Source organism: Lutra lutra, chromosome 7 (genome assembly GCF_902655055.1).
Source record: "Lutra lutra chromosome 7, mLutLut1.2, whole genome shotgun sequence".
In the NCBI taxonomy this organism is placed as follows: Eukaryota; Metazoa; Chordata; class Mammalia; order Carnivora; family Mustelidae; genus Lutra; species Lutra lutra.
This window is the reverse complement of record NC_062284.1, coordinates 6,314,622-6,332,128: the sequence shown is the minus strand read 5'-3', so window position 1 is coordinate 6,332,128 and position 17,507 is coordinate 6,314,622. Positions and strand designations below refer to the sequence as shown.

Below are 17,507 nucleotides of genomic sequence, written 5' to 3'. Positions count from 1 at the left end.
GGGTCGGCCTGGACCCGGCGGACTCCACAGCTGAACTACCTAGTCGGGCTCCCCCTCTCTCAATTTCACAAGACACCTGACCTTACCCAGCCCCCAAACCAAGCTCGCAGTCACAATTGCCTCCCTCTCCGAAACCCGCCCGGATCCACATCAAACACGACCCATCCTTTAGTCCTCCTCACTTTCCCCCGCCCCCTCCGGCCAGCCTTATCCAATAGCGATTCAGCCCACGGGCTAAAGACGTCAAAGGTAGCCAACTGTGGAGGACTTCTTCCCCGAGGGTTCCGCCTCCATTCTGAGGAGCAGCTCTGCTGACCAATGGACTGCCCGCTGGATGCAATGAACTCGCGGGGTTGGCAGAGCTGCGGCTGGGCCGTCCAATGAGAGGGCGGGTTCCGTGTCGGGGGCGTGGCAGAAGCCGTCGTCAGGGGCGTGGCGGCAGTTGCTTGGGCGGGGCCGGTAGCGGCGGGAGCTGCACTGGCCAGGGGTTCCGGCTGCATTTCCATGAGCGCCGCCGGCAGCCGCGGAGCTGCAGGAACCGGGCTGGGGGCAAGCTGGCCCGCGGTCAACCACGCGCAGGTAAAGCCACGGTCGAGCGAACTCCGCTAAGCCGGGATCGCGGCCGGTATCCGTCGCGCCAAACCCCTGAGCCCCGAGGTCCCCGTCGTGGCTCGGCCCATCGCGCCGCTGCCTGCGCCTCTGATTCTCCGGGGCCTGTCACCTGGCGCCGCAGGGGTCCCGAGGGTCGGCTTGCTCAGTGGCTGGGAGGGAGGCAGCCCGGACCGCAGCGGGTGGGATACGCCTTTCTGAAAGCCCTTTGTCCCCTCCTACCGCGGCTTCCGAGGATGGGGACCTCCCTGACTGCGGCCTCCCTGCCGGCCATCCCTCCATCGGTGCTCACTCTTGGGACCTCTGGGGTCTGGGGAGGAGGTCTGCCGTCCCAGGCCTGGTGATGGAGGTCTGGGATCCGCAGTTGGAAGGAGAGGGCCCAGGGGCCTGATTACAGCGCCGGGCATCCCGGGGGCCTCTGCGTTTCAGGGTTCCAGGGGCGCACCAAGGACCAATGGGTTCAAGTTGTAAGGAGGCAGCTTTCGACCCAGTCCGAGGCGCACTTACTGAGCTTGGCCCCGCGCCAAGCACTGTTCTAGGCGCTTCGTGGGCTTTACCCACAGAGAGCTGTCCAGCAGGGCAAGCGGCTGCCTGTCCGGGATGGCAGCCGGTGCCTCGACCTTGGAAGCGTCCAGGCAGAGGCCAGATGACAGCCACCTGTCAGGGATGCTTCCAAAAGACTCTCAAAGGAGGGCTCCATGACCCACCTGTAAGGCCCTTCTCCATTCGCAGATGCACTCTGCGTGACCTTTAATGCCTAGCTTGAGAGGGCTTTTTCTGGGGGTCTGTTAGTTGGGAACTAGGTGTTGAATTCACCATAATGCATTTTGTGGCCTTAACTCTGAAGAGTGGGTGTCAGCAAAGAGAATGGAGTATACCAAGAAGATAAGGTTTATTTAGCCGTCATGAAACTCTGTAATTAGAACTACCTTGGACTGCATCAATCTCCCCCAATCTTAATCTCCCCCAATTCCTCTCTTTTGGTTGCCCCCCCCTCCACCCCCCCCACCCCCTCTGCCCCTTCAGTGGGTCAGTTTCACCTGCATTCCAGTAACCAGATCCAAGGGCAGGTTCCAAGAACAGGCTCAAGAGAGGGGCCTGGGAGACCGTAGGTTTGGCACAGTTCATGTTGTCTGCTCCCGGAGCTTTTCCAGGGCCATTTCGCTACAACCGCATTAAGTCGAGTCCAAAGAAGAAACCATACAGTACCCCTTTCATTACTCCCTGGCATTTGCCTGAATGGAGAGGACACAGTAATCTTCTGAAGGTCAGGAGGCAAAGAAAGAGTGTAAACATAAGACCAGGTCATAGACTGTGGATGGTCAGCATGGACTTGGGGTGTTTTAGAGCTCATGATCCCTTAGTTAAGAGCTTACCTAATCTGTCTTTTCAAGGCACAGGTGAGGAAACTAAGGCCCGCAGGGGTCCCAGGGCTGACTGGTCATCGCAGAGCCATGACTAAGGGATGATCAGTTGACCCTGGATTTAGCCAGGGCATGACTTGTATTTTACTTGCTCTCTTGGTAGTTAGATTCTAGGGGAGTCCAGAGAGTTTAGGAGCACAGATTTTGGGGTGAGTGCCCAGAACAGAATCCTAGCCTTACTTCTTATAAGCTGTAACCTTGGGCAAGTTAGTTAACCTCTCCATTGCCTCTGTTTCCTCGCCTATCAAACAGGAATGATGATGGTACTGAGATTGGAAGGTTGTTTTGAGGATTGCATGAGTTACTGTATCTGAAGCATTTAGAACAGTGCCCTGTACATAGTAACCACTATCGATTTGCCAAATACGATGTTCTGTTGCCTTTTTATGCCCCCCCCCATATCTACCACGCAGTATTTTCTGTCAGGAACTAATTTTTTTTTCCTGTCTCCTGCCCCCAGTTCATTAAACATATTCCAGATTTCAGTGTCGCATAAACGTCTGTGGGGTTTTCTAAGTCACACTGCACTTTAAAAAAAGGTTTCTTTTATTGAATCATGCCATCCCTTCTCTCTGTTGTCCTCTCCTTGTAATCACGCTGCTTTGAGACGACAAATCTCTTTTATTCTCTTTAAAAAGAGGGAAAGAAATCCTTCAAAGTGATAAAGTCCGTGATAATACCAGTCTTCCCAGCATTCTTCCAAATTCTCAGTTCCCTCTGTTTGGCTTTCTTGTCCATTTGTCCGTGTGATGCAGCTTGATTATAAATGGATGAACATTTTTAGATTAAGATTTCATGAGCCACTGTATTAAGTGCTTTTCGGAAGTTCAAGGATCATGTGTCAAATGCATTTAAGCAAGTTACTTAGTCATTCTAGCAGGGGGAGCGCCGGTAGCGCGGTGTTCCTGGCAGGAACACAAGTGTGTGACTGATTTCTGCTGGTAATGTAGCTTCTTCACCGGTTTTCCTCTTCTCTTCTTGAGCTTGAAATGAACGAGATGGCAAGTACAATGGAACAGCTTTTTCTTTCTCTGTAGTTGGAAAAGTTCCCTTTCTATTCTTTCTTCCTTTCAGCTTTGTTTCCTTTATCGTCTTCACAGTTTGGATAAACACCTTCTCTCGGTTTGCCAGCCAGTTCCCTTTTAATTGTCACCTGTATTTGCCGGCAGGAATTCGGTCACCTTTGGTTTTTCCTTCTCGGTTTTTATGAGTTTTCTAGGATGAACCAAAGATTCTCAAGAGTCATGGATTGGCACCTTCTTGAGAATTGATTCTGAATTTTGGGGTTTTGTTTCCCCGCATTCTATAGAGCTCAGCCATCTTAGAATAATTGTTTTAGGTTCTTTGTGTGTTAATATGGGCCCCTTTCTCTCCACCGCACTTTCTTTTCCATAACATCTTAGGGAAAGGCTTCTCGTTTGCCATTATTCCTTTATTCTTCCATGTAAATCTTTCTCCTGGTCATCTGCAGCAAAGCCCACAAAGAGTCTAGTGGTTCCCCTGTGCCCAGAACACAAGACAATTTCTTTGGTCCTATGGAAGACAGAGGTAGAGTCTGCTTTTTCTTTTTTTTTCTTTTTTCTTTTTTTTCCCTTAAATCCTGGTTCTTTGAGAAACCCTAGCCGGAAGACTTCCAAAGTAATAGAATTTCACGTGGCAGAATTTCGGCTGGATCTCCTGCTAACAGTATCCTGGTGTTTATTACAATGTGGGTTTTGGGTACTTCTTGGCCAATTTGAGCATGTGGCTGACTCGACCATGAGGTGTGGAAGCCTTCCTGCTCCCTTTTGGAATAAACTGTCCCCAGGAACAGAGCCCTAGGGGCTCGGTCTGCCTCTGGATGTGGTCTGGCTTGAGAATTTTGTATAGCAGCTTTCTACGTTCCAACCTCGTTGGCCATGCATGGACACTTTTAACCCCTGTGCTGCTGTTTTTGTGTTGACACTGTGTGCATGCTGACATCCTCTCCCCACAGGATTGTTTTTCTTTTTCTTTTCTTTTTTTTAAATTTATTTTATTTTAAAGATTTTATTTATTTATTTGACAGAGATCACAATAAGCAGAGCGGTAGGCAGAGACAGAGAGGGGGAAGCAGGCTCCCCGCTGAGCAGAGAGCCCAATGCGGGGCTCGATCCCAGAACCCTGGGATCATGACCAGAGCCAAAGGCAGAGACCTCAACCCACCGAGCCACCCAGGCGCCCCAGGATCATTTTTCATATCTACATATTTATTTTTGTTGTCTTGGTTCCAGGGCATCATGTTTTTTGGATTAAACGTTTTCATTTTATAAAATGGTTGGTGTGGCCCGATGGTCAGGCCTGTTTGTTATCGGTGAAGCTTGGGCACTAGACCCCACTGCAAGGCCCCCTTGCCCAATCTTGTGTGATTATGAAGTAGCAAACAGGTAAGGAGCTTACTAGAGAACGGAACATCAATACCCTTGGATTTGCCGTGTTTCTGATATTTCTTTTGTTGCTTTTAAGCTGAGGTTCATTGAGTTCAACAAACGGAGCATCTGGTGTGTGCCCGGAAACCAGCTGTGTGTTCTGTTTCTGCATAAGGACTGTTTTGTTTTTCCTTTACATTGAACACATTTTTTAATGTTTTTCATTGGAATTTTAAAAAATGAGTAATGCACTTATACAATGAGCGAAAATAGTTAAAAGGCACCAAAGGCGAGCCAGTAAACACATCTCCGTCCAGCCCTGACTCCTGCTGCCTACTTCTGTTCCTTAAGAGGCAACCAGTGATACTGATTTCTTCATCCTCCAGGGGTGTTCCACGCGTCCATTAGCAAGTTCATCACCATTATCCCCTTCGTGGTAGCATACTATACATGCTAATTGGAAGCTTGCTTTCTCTTTTCACTTAGTATTTCTTGGCAGTATGGAAAGAGAGCTCTCCGTTGTCGTTTTTTATGAAGGTGGACTATTTTAGATATCTCCTTTCCGTTTCTAAGGATGCTTAGAGCCAGTCTTAACTCAGGCAGTGTGGAGATCCTAAAGCATCTTGTGGATATTTAGGGGCAAACTATATTTCTTCTCTACATCCCGTCGCTCTAAGCCTAAGAGGAGGCCAGGTGAGGTGGAGTGCTTCCCTTAAAGGCCATCCTGGGGAGGGAGAGTGGAAGCATTGGAGAGTGAGGAGCAGTGGGCCTTGGGCCCTGCCCCTTGCCCTCTGCTCAGAATGTGCTGGAATTTCCAGGAAAGCTTGCTGTGTTTTCTCTGGTCTCCGGAGAAGGCTCCTGGCCCTTCTGATACACATTTCAGCACCTCTGTCACATCCAGCCCTGGCTCCTCACCGCGACGCTGGCTCCGTTGTTCCTGGTCCTAGAGCATCAGGAAGGAAGCCTGCCCCTTACCGCCAGCCTGGCCTTCCCATTGGGGTAGCTTTGTTCAGTGCCCAACCTTTTTCTCTAGGAAAAACGAGCTCTCCCACCTGTGCCTTGGGGGAGCATCCTTCCTAAACCAACATTTGGGAATGTCATTTTGGTTGTTCATAGGAATGTTTCCCAGATTCTCTCAACCACTTTACCATTTCCAAGGTCTGAACCTGATAGGGCCTGGCCAAGCTTTCTCCAATGGTGACTTGAAGAGAGTTCCGGGTTCTTCATATGTGAATTTTCTATGGCTGCACTTGTGTGTTCCATAACTGCACGGAATTAAGCATGGTCTTGTGGTCTTCTGTGGCTCCCAGATCTTGCCTGTTGTTCTGTTTCCCTCTTTTCTTCAAATGTGCCTTAATCCTCATCGTGCTTTCATTTATCTCCGAGTCTAATTTAAAATCACCTTGAAATTGAACTGAACAGCCAAGGTCTTCGTCAGCCAGTCTAATCTGGAGTCATTGCTGGTCTTTGCTCAGTGCTGGGCGTCCACAAGATCAACCAGTTGTACCATAGATACTGTGCTTTGTGATAGGAGAGGGAGGTGGCCTTATCAGTTATGCCTTCTCTAGTCTCCCAGGGGGTAAAAGAGAGAGAAGTTTTGAAAATCACCCCATTTGTGCACTATCAAGAGAGAGAAGTTTTGAAAATCACCCCATTTGTGCACTATCAGTCCAAACATGTATTCGTATCCTGTTCCCTTAGGCATGTCAGAGCATAAAAAACAAAGCAGGAAGTCCAATATAGGATTGCCAAATTTTCATCTTTTCAGAGATAGAAATAAAAAAGCCTTGTCATCTCCATGTTGCACTGAGGAGGGCCCTCTCTCTCTTTTTATTTATTTGTTTGTTTGTTTTTATAAGATTTTATTTATTTTAGAGAGAGAGAGAATGAGGAGGAGCAGAGAGAGAGGGACCAGCAGAGGAGCCCAGCACGTGGCTAGATCTCACGACCCTGAGATCATGACCTGAGCTGAAATCAAGTCAGGTGTTTAACCGACTGAGCCACCCAGGGGCCCCTTGTTTGTTTATTTTTAAGTAAGTTCTGCGCCCAACGTGGAGCTTGAACTCAGGACCTCGAGATCAAGAGTCAACACGCTCCACTGACTGAGCCAGCCAGCTGCCCCTGTTGTTAAAAGAAATTTTATTTTATTTTTAAAGATTTTATTTATTTATTTGACAGACAGAGATCACAAGTAGGCAGAGAGGCAGGCAGAGAGAGAGAAGGAAGCAGGCTCCCCACTGAGCAGAGAGCCTGACGCGGGGCTCGATCCCAGGACCCTGGGATCATGACCTGAGCTGAAGGCAGAGGCTTTAACCCACTGAGCCACCCAGGCGCTCCTTAAAAGAAATTTTAACACCAAAAATACGGGAAGGTTTGTGTCCCAGGATAAAGAACCACCTTTTAAACAAAACAGATTTAGACCGATCAAAAGGTTGAGCTGGTGGAGATGGAATCATGGCATTGGGTTGGGGGGGCCGGGATGCTGAACAAGAGGGTTCTGTTCAAGGAGGTTTCTACTTTTTCGGTTTCCTTAAGCAGTGCTGGCTGCCCCCTTGCTGGGACACCCGGCCATTCGGGCAGCCCAGCTGGCCTAGTTGCAGCATGGTTTGGTGTGGGTTTGTGCCCAGTGTTTCAGGCAGTGTAGACTACTCCGTGTTGATCTTGATCTGCAGTTGTAGCGCCTTAGGGCGACTTGAGCCAGTGCACTGTGGGGTCTTGACTTGTTCATGTCTAAGGTGCCACGTTAGGGTTCTTAAGAACAAGGAGAGCAGGAGGCTGGGACCGAACCCCCACCACTCATTGGAATTGAGACCCTCCAGTGTATTTATACACCAGTCTTTTGAAGCATATTCTTAAACTTATTAAATTCTCAATTTACTACGTCAGGTGGTGGCTCATGTTGTTTCCGAGATAGATTGTGACTTCTCCTCCGTGTCCCCATGGCACTCTTTGCTCTGCTCTACCGCATCATTCCATCCCAAGTCAAGGATATTTCCCAGAGATCCCTTGGGTTCTCCTTAAATTAAGAACATTCGGACTTTTCAGTTTCATGTTAACACTAATTGGGAATATTTCGAAAGTCTGTCCCAGATCATTGGGATAACCTCATTATGGCTGGGTCCAACTGCACGGCCTCCGTGTGTGGGAATTTCTTGTGAGTTGGAACCAGGTCACCTGCTACAGAGAAGAGGACAGAAGGACTTAGCATGGGGAGGAGGAGTAGCTGAATCCGGGGCAGCCCAGGGATAGCACAGAGTCCCATGCCGGTGGAGGCCGTGGCAACACTCCCAGCAGACAGGAGGGGACCCGGGATCACAGCTACTGCCTAGGACAGGACAGGAGCACAGTGCTATGGTCGTGGGATTTCAGGTCTGAAAAGTGGCATCAGGGTCCCCTGGCTGGCTCAGTCAGAGGAGCTTGTGCTTCTCGCTCTTAGATTGGTGAATTTGAGCCCCACATGGGGTGTAGGGATCATTTAAAAATAACGAAACTTAAAAAGCTTTTTAAAAAAATGGCATCAGCCTCATTATATTAATGTAGTTAATCTCACCTTTACTGTTTGAATGATATTATTTGTACCTTTGTCTTGGTCCCCACCATTGTGAAAGCGTGGAAAGAAGTTTATGCCAAGTTTTATGTTTGTACATTTTAAGAAATAATGTGATAAATAATAATTGAATAGAAGTAACAGTTTAAATTTAAGAATTGCATAAAAAGCCCTCAGGGGATCTGGCGGGACTGGGTGTGTTTTTATTTTCTCCCTCAGAGGGGGCCATCTAGCACCTCAGCTTAAAAAAACCCCAACATAGGGACACCTGGGTGGCTCAGTGGGTTAAGCCTCTGCCTTCGGCTCAGGTCATGATCCCAGGGTCCTGGGATTGAGCCCCCATTGGGCTCCCTGCTCAGCGGGGAGCTGCTTCTTCCTCTCTCTCTCCCTACCTCTCTGCCTACTTGTACTCTCTCTCTCTGTCAAATAAATAAATAAAATCTTTAAACAAACAAACAGCGTAGGAGCCCTAAGCTCTCTGGAGCAGACTGAGGTTTCCAGACGGATCTCTATCACGTGCAGCTCCTTGTTGTGTGCTGAGCACTTTGGAAATGGACTTGAAATGAGGAGTTAGTTTGCATCATTGGTGTCCTGCCTTAATAAGGGCCTATTTATACATGCAGTTGATACTGTGTCTACACCAATAGAAGGGGAGCCCTCCAAAAGTAATTTTTTTTTAAAGATTTTATTTATTTATTTGACAGACAGAGACCACAAGTAGGCAGAGAGGCAGGCAGAGAAAGAAGGAGAAGTAGGCTCCCTGCCGAGCAGAGAGCCCGATGCGGGGCTCGATCCCAGGATCCTGAGATCATGACCTGAGCCGAAGGCAGAGGCCCAACCCACTGAGCCACCCAGGCGCCCCCAAAAGTAATTTCTTTGGTTCTTTTTGCTTAATTCTGGAATTAGATTTGGAGTTCACTTTCTATTGAGATTTGCGTGACCTGCACGCTGTCGTGGGAGCAGCCTGCAACTGCCGTGTGTGACTGTTAGTCACCATTGTCCCAAGGACAATGGAGTCTTGACCATCACTGGGCGTACACTTGAACCTCAGTGACTATGGGGGACTGTTTGTACTGTAGCTAAGTAATCACACATGCATTCGTTCGTCAGCTTTTGTTATGGGAATCTGAAAGAGACACAAATAGAAACATATAGTGAACCCCCTTTGGGGGGGTTAATTAAAAAGGATCCCTTTATTAAACGTGATTATAATAATATTATCACACTTTAAAAAGTAACAGTGATTCTTTACTATCAACTATTTGATGCATCTATTTGAACAGATAGTCTAAATTTCAATTGTTGTATTTTTTTTAATTTTTAATTTTTTAAAAAAGATGTTATTTATTTGAGAGAGAGAGGGAGAGAGCACAAGCAGGGGGAAGCGGGAGAGGGAGAAGCAGGCTCCCTGCTGAGCAAGGAGCCCAATGTGGGGCTTGATCCCAGGACCCTGAGATCATGACCTGAGCTGAAGGCAGACGCTTAACCGACTGAGCCACTCAGGCGCCCCCAAATTTCTGATTGTTTTAAAATGTCAGAAATGCTTTTTTTCTTTTTTTAAAGGTTATATTATTATTATTTTTATTATTGAGAGAGAGACTATGAGCAGGGAGGGAGGGGCAGGGGGAGAGGGAAAGAGAGAATCCCAAGCAGTCTCCACACCCAGCGCGGAGCCCGACGCGGGGCTCAGTCTCATGACCCTGAGATCATGACTCGGGCTCAAATCTAGAGTCGAGTGCTCAATCGACTGTGGCAGGTCTTTGTCTTTCATATAACGGGCAGTACTTTGCGCATGCTGTCCCCACCCTTTTGTTCACTAGCTGTGGAAACTAGCTTGGAACGATGTGTTTTCGCAAATTTCTGCACGCGTCGTTCTTCATCCTGTGAACCTCCTCAGGTATCTGATTGCGACACTATTCTCTCTCCAGATTGAGGGAAACACAGTATTCCTAGGAGCATGTGACCTAACTGGAGGCTTTCGTTTGTTTAGCAAGCATTTATGGAGCCCTCTCTTTGCTGGGCCTGGGCTGTCCGGCCCTTCGAGGGGCCTGCACACCCTCTCCCCCGCCATCAGCCCATGCTTGGCCCTATTAATGCCTGCGAGCTTCCCGCTGCTCCCCACTAGCTCCCTGTGTGGTGCGGACTGTGTTCCCACCGTGGACTTGAGCTTTTCAGCTTCCATCGAGAAACCTTGGCTGCGCTGCTCGTCTCTATTCGGATCATGTAAATAAAGCGGCCACGCTCTCTTGTCGATGATATTGAAAAGTGTGTCCATCTAAATAGTAAGATGATAGGGAAATGCCGAGTAGCTTATAGGTGAGGATATTTCTCCCAATTTGGAAAACGCAGCCCCTTTCTCGGGTCTATCATTAATATCATGCATCGGTCTATTTATTGACTTGACATAGAAAGCCGGATGTTGCCAGAGAAGTCTTATCTTTGCCACCAAAGAGCTTCTAAGCGGAATGCAGATTTTTTTTAAGGCCCTCTGGTTGGGAGAGGCCTCAGAGAGCATCCATTGAGGGAGCTCTAGAAGTCGGGATCCATCCAGCTCCGCAAAGGGCTTCTGAGATGGATGCCTGGTCTCTTTGTATCCCCAGAGCCTTACCCACGGCCTCGCCCAGGGGGCCTCAGTTTCCTTGCATGCCTTAATAATAATTCACAAAACTATTATGAATCCTAAATGATGTAATGTCTGAGGATGCACTTTGTAAACAGTACCTTATGTAATTGGTCTCTACTGTCAACTTTATGGCATTTCGTGACATGTTTGAGGAATAACTGAGGTTATGTATTTAAATCACAAGCACTGTGGGGCATCTGGGTGGCTCAGTGGGTTAAGCCTCTGCCTTCGGCTCAGGTCATGATCTCAGGGTCCTGGGATCGAGCCCCACATTAAGCTCTCTGCTCAGCAGGGAGCCTGCTTCCTCCCCTCTCTCTGCCTACTTGTGATCTCTGTCAAATAAATAAATAAAATCTTAAAAAAAATCACAAGCACTCAATAAACTGTAGAGTTGCGCAAATAGGCATTTTTCCTATCGTCTGGTTCTGCCCCTTCGTTTTCAAGATACAGTGACGTGACAGCACCAGCCAGAGCACACTTCTGGGTCCCAGGTTGATGGTCTTCAAACCCTAACCTGTGATTTGCGAACCTCGTCTTTTCTCTGGGAGACTGACAGAGAAGCTCATGGTCTGGAATGGGGATAGGATTTGTACCCATGGGACCCACTCGTGCCCCGTGGAAGATGGTTAGATTGTATTGGTCACGAGGCAGTGTGGAAGCTGGACTTGACGCCCCGCACATGGAGCTCCGGACTGCGATTCTCCAGCCTTGCTAGATAAAGCCAGCCCTTCCTCTGCCTTCTCTGGTGAGGACACCACTGCCCAGTTAGCATTTTTAATTTTTATTGTAATTGCAGGACACTCTTATTAACCCCATTTAATGGGTAAGGAGACTGAGGTGCGGAGAGATTAAGAGGTTTGCCCAGAGTCACACCATCAGTAAATGAGACAGTTGCCCTTCAGGCCAGGTCTGTCTGGTCCCAGAGCCTGTGAATTTCTCCACTCCGTTGTCAGTGGCCTCACTACCCCAACATCGCTGCACACCCGCAGAAAGCATCTCAGTAAAGTAGAAATCTCTGGGATAACAGTTGTTCTGACCTATTTACACAGACTTGATTCAGATACCATTGATATTTGAGGAGGGGGTTTTTCTATCTTCCTTAAATGCCAGAAAGGATCCCTATGTTACTATTCAACTATTTTGGGGCACCTGCGTGGTTCAGTCGGTTAAGCGTCTGTCTTCGGCTCAGGTCATGATTCCAGGGTCCTGGGATTGAGCCCTCCATCAGGCTCCCTGCTCAGTGGGGACCCTGCTTCTCTTTCCCTCTGCTGCTCCCCCTGCTTGTGCTCTCTCTCTCCCTCTCTGTCAAATAAATAAATAAAATCTTAAAAAAAAATACAACAATTCCACCAACATTTTAATCTAGGTTAACCTAGGATTAATTGTATTCAAATTTATATTTTCTGGATTATGTCCTAAGCTCATGTGTGTTGGAAAATACCACAGACAGTTCTGTTGCATTGAATGTTTTGGAGGAAGTTACCCGAAATTGTGAGTCTTCTAGTGGTATTTCAGGATTTAGCTGATTGCCAATCAATGGGTAGCTTTCTGTCTACCTTTTCTTTGGGTACCTCCTTCCTTCTGCTACCTAAAACAGCCTCTCTGGGCTTTGAATTCTCTTTCTTTGTGTGTGAGCAGTTTTTGAAGTCCATTGGTTTCTGGCTCTTTGAACCTACTAAGATATGCTTTCGACAAACGGGGAAATGGTAAAATAAATATGGTATCACACCGTAGCTTCTCTGAGTGATGGAAAGGGGAAAACTTCCATTTAGATGGGTCATTATTTGCCTGAACTCTGAGATGTTCTTTAAAATATCCAAAAGCTGCTGACAGCCCAGGTCACATTGAGCTCTTTTTTTCTTTTTTCCTTTGGCTTTGCAGTAGTGTGGCTGTTACGCACTGAGACCTGAAGCTTTCAGCTTAATGTAATAATCTCCTTGTGAGAAAATTCTGCTCAAAGGATCCAAATGGTGATGCGTTAGGCCTTCCCATAGATTCGGCCAATAAATACGTACAGAGTACCCCACTGCGTGCTCAACACCATTACATTTAAACTTGTGTAGAATTTACATGAGGATTGAACTAGAAGGGCATGGACCAGAATCCCCAACAGAGACAAAAGGACTATGAATCATTACTTTTATGGGGAGATGAGGCTAGTTATGAAATTTTCTAGTTATGAAAGGGTGTTTGCAAAATGCAAAGGTGGGAAACGGTATGATTTTTAGGGCCTTAAGGGGATGGACCCCCAAAATGAAAATTCCTGGATAGGTCAGCATGTCGTACAAAACTGTTTGCGTGCTAACGCTGTGTGTTAAGTATCTTGAAAAAACAAGAGAAATGACTTGGGTGCCATTGAGGTCTTGGCAGTGATACTCAAATACAAAAGACAACGCCCCATGGATCGGGTCCCACAGAGCCACATAAATGCCTCTCACACCTCCTACCATGTGCCCCCAGACCCTCTGTGTACCTGTGCAGCTCCGTGTGGCAGCATCTTCTCCTCGGAAGTAAAGCCCTGAAGCTTCATCCCACAGTGACTCACTCCCTCTGCTCCCAAACCTGTCCCTCTTGCCCTGTCTGTCTACTGTCTGTCCAGCATTCCTGGGCCCTGGGCTCAGCCTGGGAGCCCAGCCAGGTGTCTGCAACCCCAACCCTGCTTCTCACCTTCTCTCGTGTACCATCTTTTCCTGTGGGTCCCTAGCTCTCTGAGCCCAGCTCCTTCCTTCTGCTTCCTTTGTTTGAATTCCTCTAGTATTTGTAGTTGGCACTTTAGAATTCCATACTTAAATATGCTTGGAGTTGCACGGTTTCCCAATTATATCATGGATGCCATGTGTGGCACTTTCCTCAGAGTCCTCGTCAAGCTCAGCATGAAGCTCATGTTTGGTACCTGTGGGGAGCAGAGTGGAATGTCGGGAGAGGGGTGCGGATTTCCGTAACATCCTCCCCACCCCTGTAGTATTGACACCCTTTTTTGGGGGCGGGGGGACAGTTTTGTCCTCTTCACTTACAAACCACTGCTTTATCCATGAGGATGCTTCTAGTTTATACAGGCAGATCGGTCTTTGAGAAACGGGGTCACTCTCTTTTCCAATTATGGAGAAGCAGTTCCATCATTTTTTTTTTAAGATTTTATTTATTTATTTAACAGAGAGAGGTCACAAGTAGGCAGAGAGGCAGGCAGAGAGAGAGGAAGGGAAGCAGGCTCCCCGCTGAGCAGAGAGCCTGATATGGGGCTTGATCCTAGGACCCTGAGATCATGACCTGAGCCAAAGGCAGAGGCTTAACCCGCTGAGCCACCCAGGTGCCCTGAGTTCCATCATTTCTAATGAAAGAATCTTCCTTGATGGCAGGTTCCTCGTCTCTCGGGAGACACGTGTGTGTAGGGGGAGCCCAGGACAGGAAGAACCCTTGTAAAGGGAGCTAGGAGCCGAGACGCACCTGCCTTACGGTACACAGTATTGCATAGAAGTCTCCTGTGGGGTCGGGTGCTGGTCGCCTGAGGTGGACTCCAAGCAGATGCATGGCTGATATGGGTAAGCTTTAGACGAAAACCAGAGGAGGAGGCCACCGGCTGGCGAGGGGTGGCAGTTAGGACTTGTCCTTGGGCCTTAAAGAAGCCTGAGAAAGCTTGCTTCCCAAGGAGGTGGCAAGACGAGGACAGGCCTGGAGCAACAGTGAGGTGTTTGTCTTGGATGGATAAGACAGAACATTTGAGGGTGTGAACCTACTTCTGTCTGTTTACTTCGAAAAGCAATCATTTAGCAGAGACCTCAAAATATAATATCAACCCTTTCTGTCTGAGAGCTTTTGAGTTTTCTTTTCTAGCTATTTCAGTGTCCTCAGTGAAGGACAGCCGGGGGGACCAATCCCATGTTCGTCATGTAGTTAAAGTCCCTCGCTCTGGCTTTAAAACTAACATTTTTGTAATCTTGAAATATTTAATAAGGCAGCTTTCCTCTAAAAAGCTCAAGGCATTCTACAAGCCTTATCTTGAGTATATCTGTGACTATTTCATAATCATAAAGCTTTTCTCTTAACCTACATAATTTCATTAATTACTTCCCCTTAATAACCTGTAATGTTTGCAACCTCCTCCTTCCCATTTTATAGAAGAAAAAGCAAACTTTCATAAAATTTAGGTAGTTCACCCAGGGTCACCCAAGGTCATTTGGCAGAATCTGAACTCAAACCCAGGTCCTCTGATCCTAAAATCTGTTGTTTGATTATAGCCCATGGGCTCCTAGGGTAAGCTTCAAAATCCCCAGAGAGGGTGAGTGATCTGCCCAGAGTTGCACAGCACAGCATGTTTAGAGGAGAGAATAACTCCAGATGCCACTGGAAGCCTCTGGTGTGCAGACAGCATGGGGATCCCTCTGGTCCTTCTGCTTGGGTTGTGACCTAGAAGTTGGGGACAAGGCTCCGTTAAGTGCCCTGAAGGAGCAGGGCTGATGGCAGACGCCAGGTCTGGCCTCCACGGAGGCCCAGTGTTGAGGCTGGCTTGTTCATTTTTAGCCCAACGGCCTGAGCCTGAGTCAGTCCCTCATATCAGCATTTAAGTAGCGGAGTTTGTCTTAGACTTGGCCATTTGTCACAACGGAATCCAAGTGGCCTTTAAGCCTGCTGCTCTGGGCTGGCATGAGATCCTGTTTCTACTCCCAGCGTCTGAGGTATTTATAAAACAGAACTCAGTAAAGCATGCCTTCAAGTGCCATGCACATTGTCTACCCTTGCCTCAAGAACCTTCTTGGTCTTGGAAGGACAAAGATCCCAGAAGCTTTCCTGCTCTCCAGGCCTGTGTTAACAAGGGTCTGGTGGCTGAGCCCCAAGAGGAGCTGTTAATTGCTCAGAGAGCCACAGAGCCAGGAGGAACCGGAGGGCTGGCGAGCTAGTCTGGCTGGGCAAAGTCTCTCTCCCCTGGGGAGGGTCTAGGGGCTTGACCTGCTAGTCAGGTCTTCTCACATGTCTACTTCTTGATGCTTGCATGGTGAAGGACAAATGCTAGAGGAACCATGGGCTGCATGTGTGATGCTTTCATTGTGGGGCGTGCAATCTGGATGTCTTAGCTAGGTAGCCGCTCTCTGCCCTGGCCCTGGGGGCCGTGGGAAACCAGAATGTTCAGAAACAGGGATTCCTAGTTACTTTTATTTTCTCTCTGAGGGTAGCTTGTAAGTCTCCTGTTTGAGCTCTGGGTGAAACTTCCCTCTTTAGTCAAGGGCTGGGCCAGGCACGAACTAGGTCTTACCCTGCTGCCATTTTCTCCAGCTTCCTCCTTCTGGTAGTTTGTTTGCAGTCACAGAAGACTGGGCCAGAGCTGTACTGTGTTCCAGGTCATGCCCAGAACATTTCTTTTGTGCAGTGAATCAGGAGAGGCTCTTCTCCTCAATTTTACCCTTCTCTTAAAAATTCCAGGAAACTGGGTGCTTGGGTTCTTGGGTTCTGGCAAACTGAGATTTGCTTCCGATATTATAGAATTTACTTACGGTATAAGTTTTTTTGTTTTGTTTTTTAACTCATGACCGTGAGATCAAGACCCGAGCCAAGATCAAAAGGCAGACGCTTAACCAACCGAGCCACCCAGGTGCCCCACGGTATAGGTGTTTTAACGCAATGTATACAGTGATCAGATAGCTTCATGAAAGTGCCTGTCCTTGTAGAAAATTCTAGGCACTCCACAGAGGAAACACCTGGCTTATGGGTTTTTGTTTGTTCTCAGGTAAGGATGAAATGGTTTCTCAGTGGTGGAGAAAACAATTTTGCTGTCGATTTTCCTAAGTGCTCTACCCCTTGGTCCCCAGTGGGAAGGTCAGCTCTGTTCCAGTGGGGCCACCCGCTAAGGGGAGAGGCCAGTCTCCTTTCTGTATTTGAGTCAGGTCCTGTGAAAGGGCTCAGTTAAATGTGCGTGCTTAACTGTGACTCAGTCTCCAGCTATTTTTAGGTTAGTGATTTTCTTTTAGGAAGACTCGTGGGTTAGTAGCCATTCCTGACATTTAAATGTGAGGTTCACATTTGCTCGTATAGAGTAACTTTCTGCTTACTAAGAACTTGTAGGACATTCTCCGAAATTCCAGCAGGTTGAGTATGTGACCGTATGACTTTGTGGAAGAATATGGTTCCATGAAACACTTAACACATGAGTGGGTTTGCACAAAGAGGCAATCTCAAGGCCTGAGTTGGGGCCACAACTCAAGACAATGTTAACATAAATGTATTTAATTACCTGTAAATTCCTCCCCTTCTCTTTACCAAATTGTGTGTAACTTTGGACAGTCTCTTCATTTTGTATCCCCTGACTTGTCAGAGCTGTTGCCTTGGATCACCAAGGGGCTTTCTCCTTCCTCGCGGCCTTGTCTCCCTCCCCTCAGCCACTTCCCGGCGCCATCATACAGGGCGCTGACAGCCACCCAGTCTGATGCGCTGAAGGAGATCTAGTTGAGGTCCACAGTGCTCAGTGTTCAGAAATAAATAAACTTGTTGGGGCGTCTGTTGGAAACAGGATTGGCCCCATCATTGCCAGGGCTCCCCATCCCTTCAGGCTTGAGGTGGTTACCCTGAGGGCTCCTCCAACAGAACTCTCCTTGGGAGGAGAGCCTGCATGTGCTGAGAGGTGGTTCTGTGAGCTGCTCAGGAGGGGCTCACCCGGGGCCTTGACACCTCACTGTGAGCGAGAACAAGGCCTGAGTCAGCCCAGCTGTCAGAGGGCACGGTTCTGGGTAGACCGGGATGTCCCTTGGCGTCTTCCAGCCATGCCTCTGCCTCGTCCCAGCCCCGTGGCAGTGAGTGGACGGCTGGGCTTTCTCCTAGCCTCTGCTCTGGGCTTATTTCTCTCCTGCTGTGGAGTTGCTTCTCATTTTTATTTTATTTTTTTATTTTTTATTTTTTTCTTCTCTAACTGCTGTGACTTCCTTAGCTAA

The 17,507-nt window shown here is 48.0% G+C and overlaps 1 protein-coding gene across 2 annotated transcripts in view; it reads left to right on the top strand.

Annotated features, from left to right (window-relative positions):
- Positions 1-432: 432 nt before the first annotated feature.
- Positions 433-17,507, top strand: part of ABHD2 (abhydrolase domain containing 2, acylglycerol lipase) — a 102,758-nt gene continuing 85,683 nt past the window's right edge. For both annotated transcript variants that reach the window (XM_047735780.1, XM_047735779.1), the window contains exon 1: positions 433-579. The gene's annotated coding sequence lies outside the window, so the exon portion shown is untranslated. The remainder of the gene's footprint in view (positions 580-17,507) is intronic.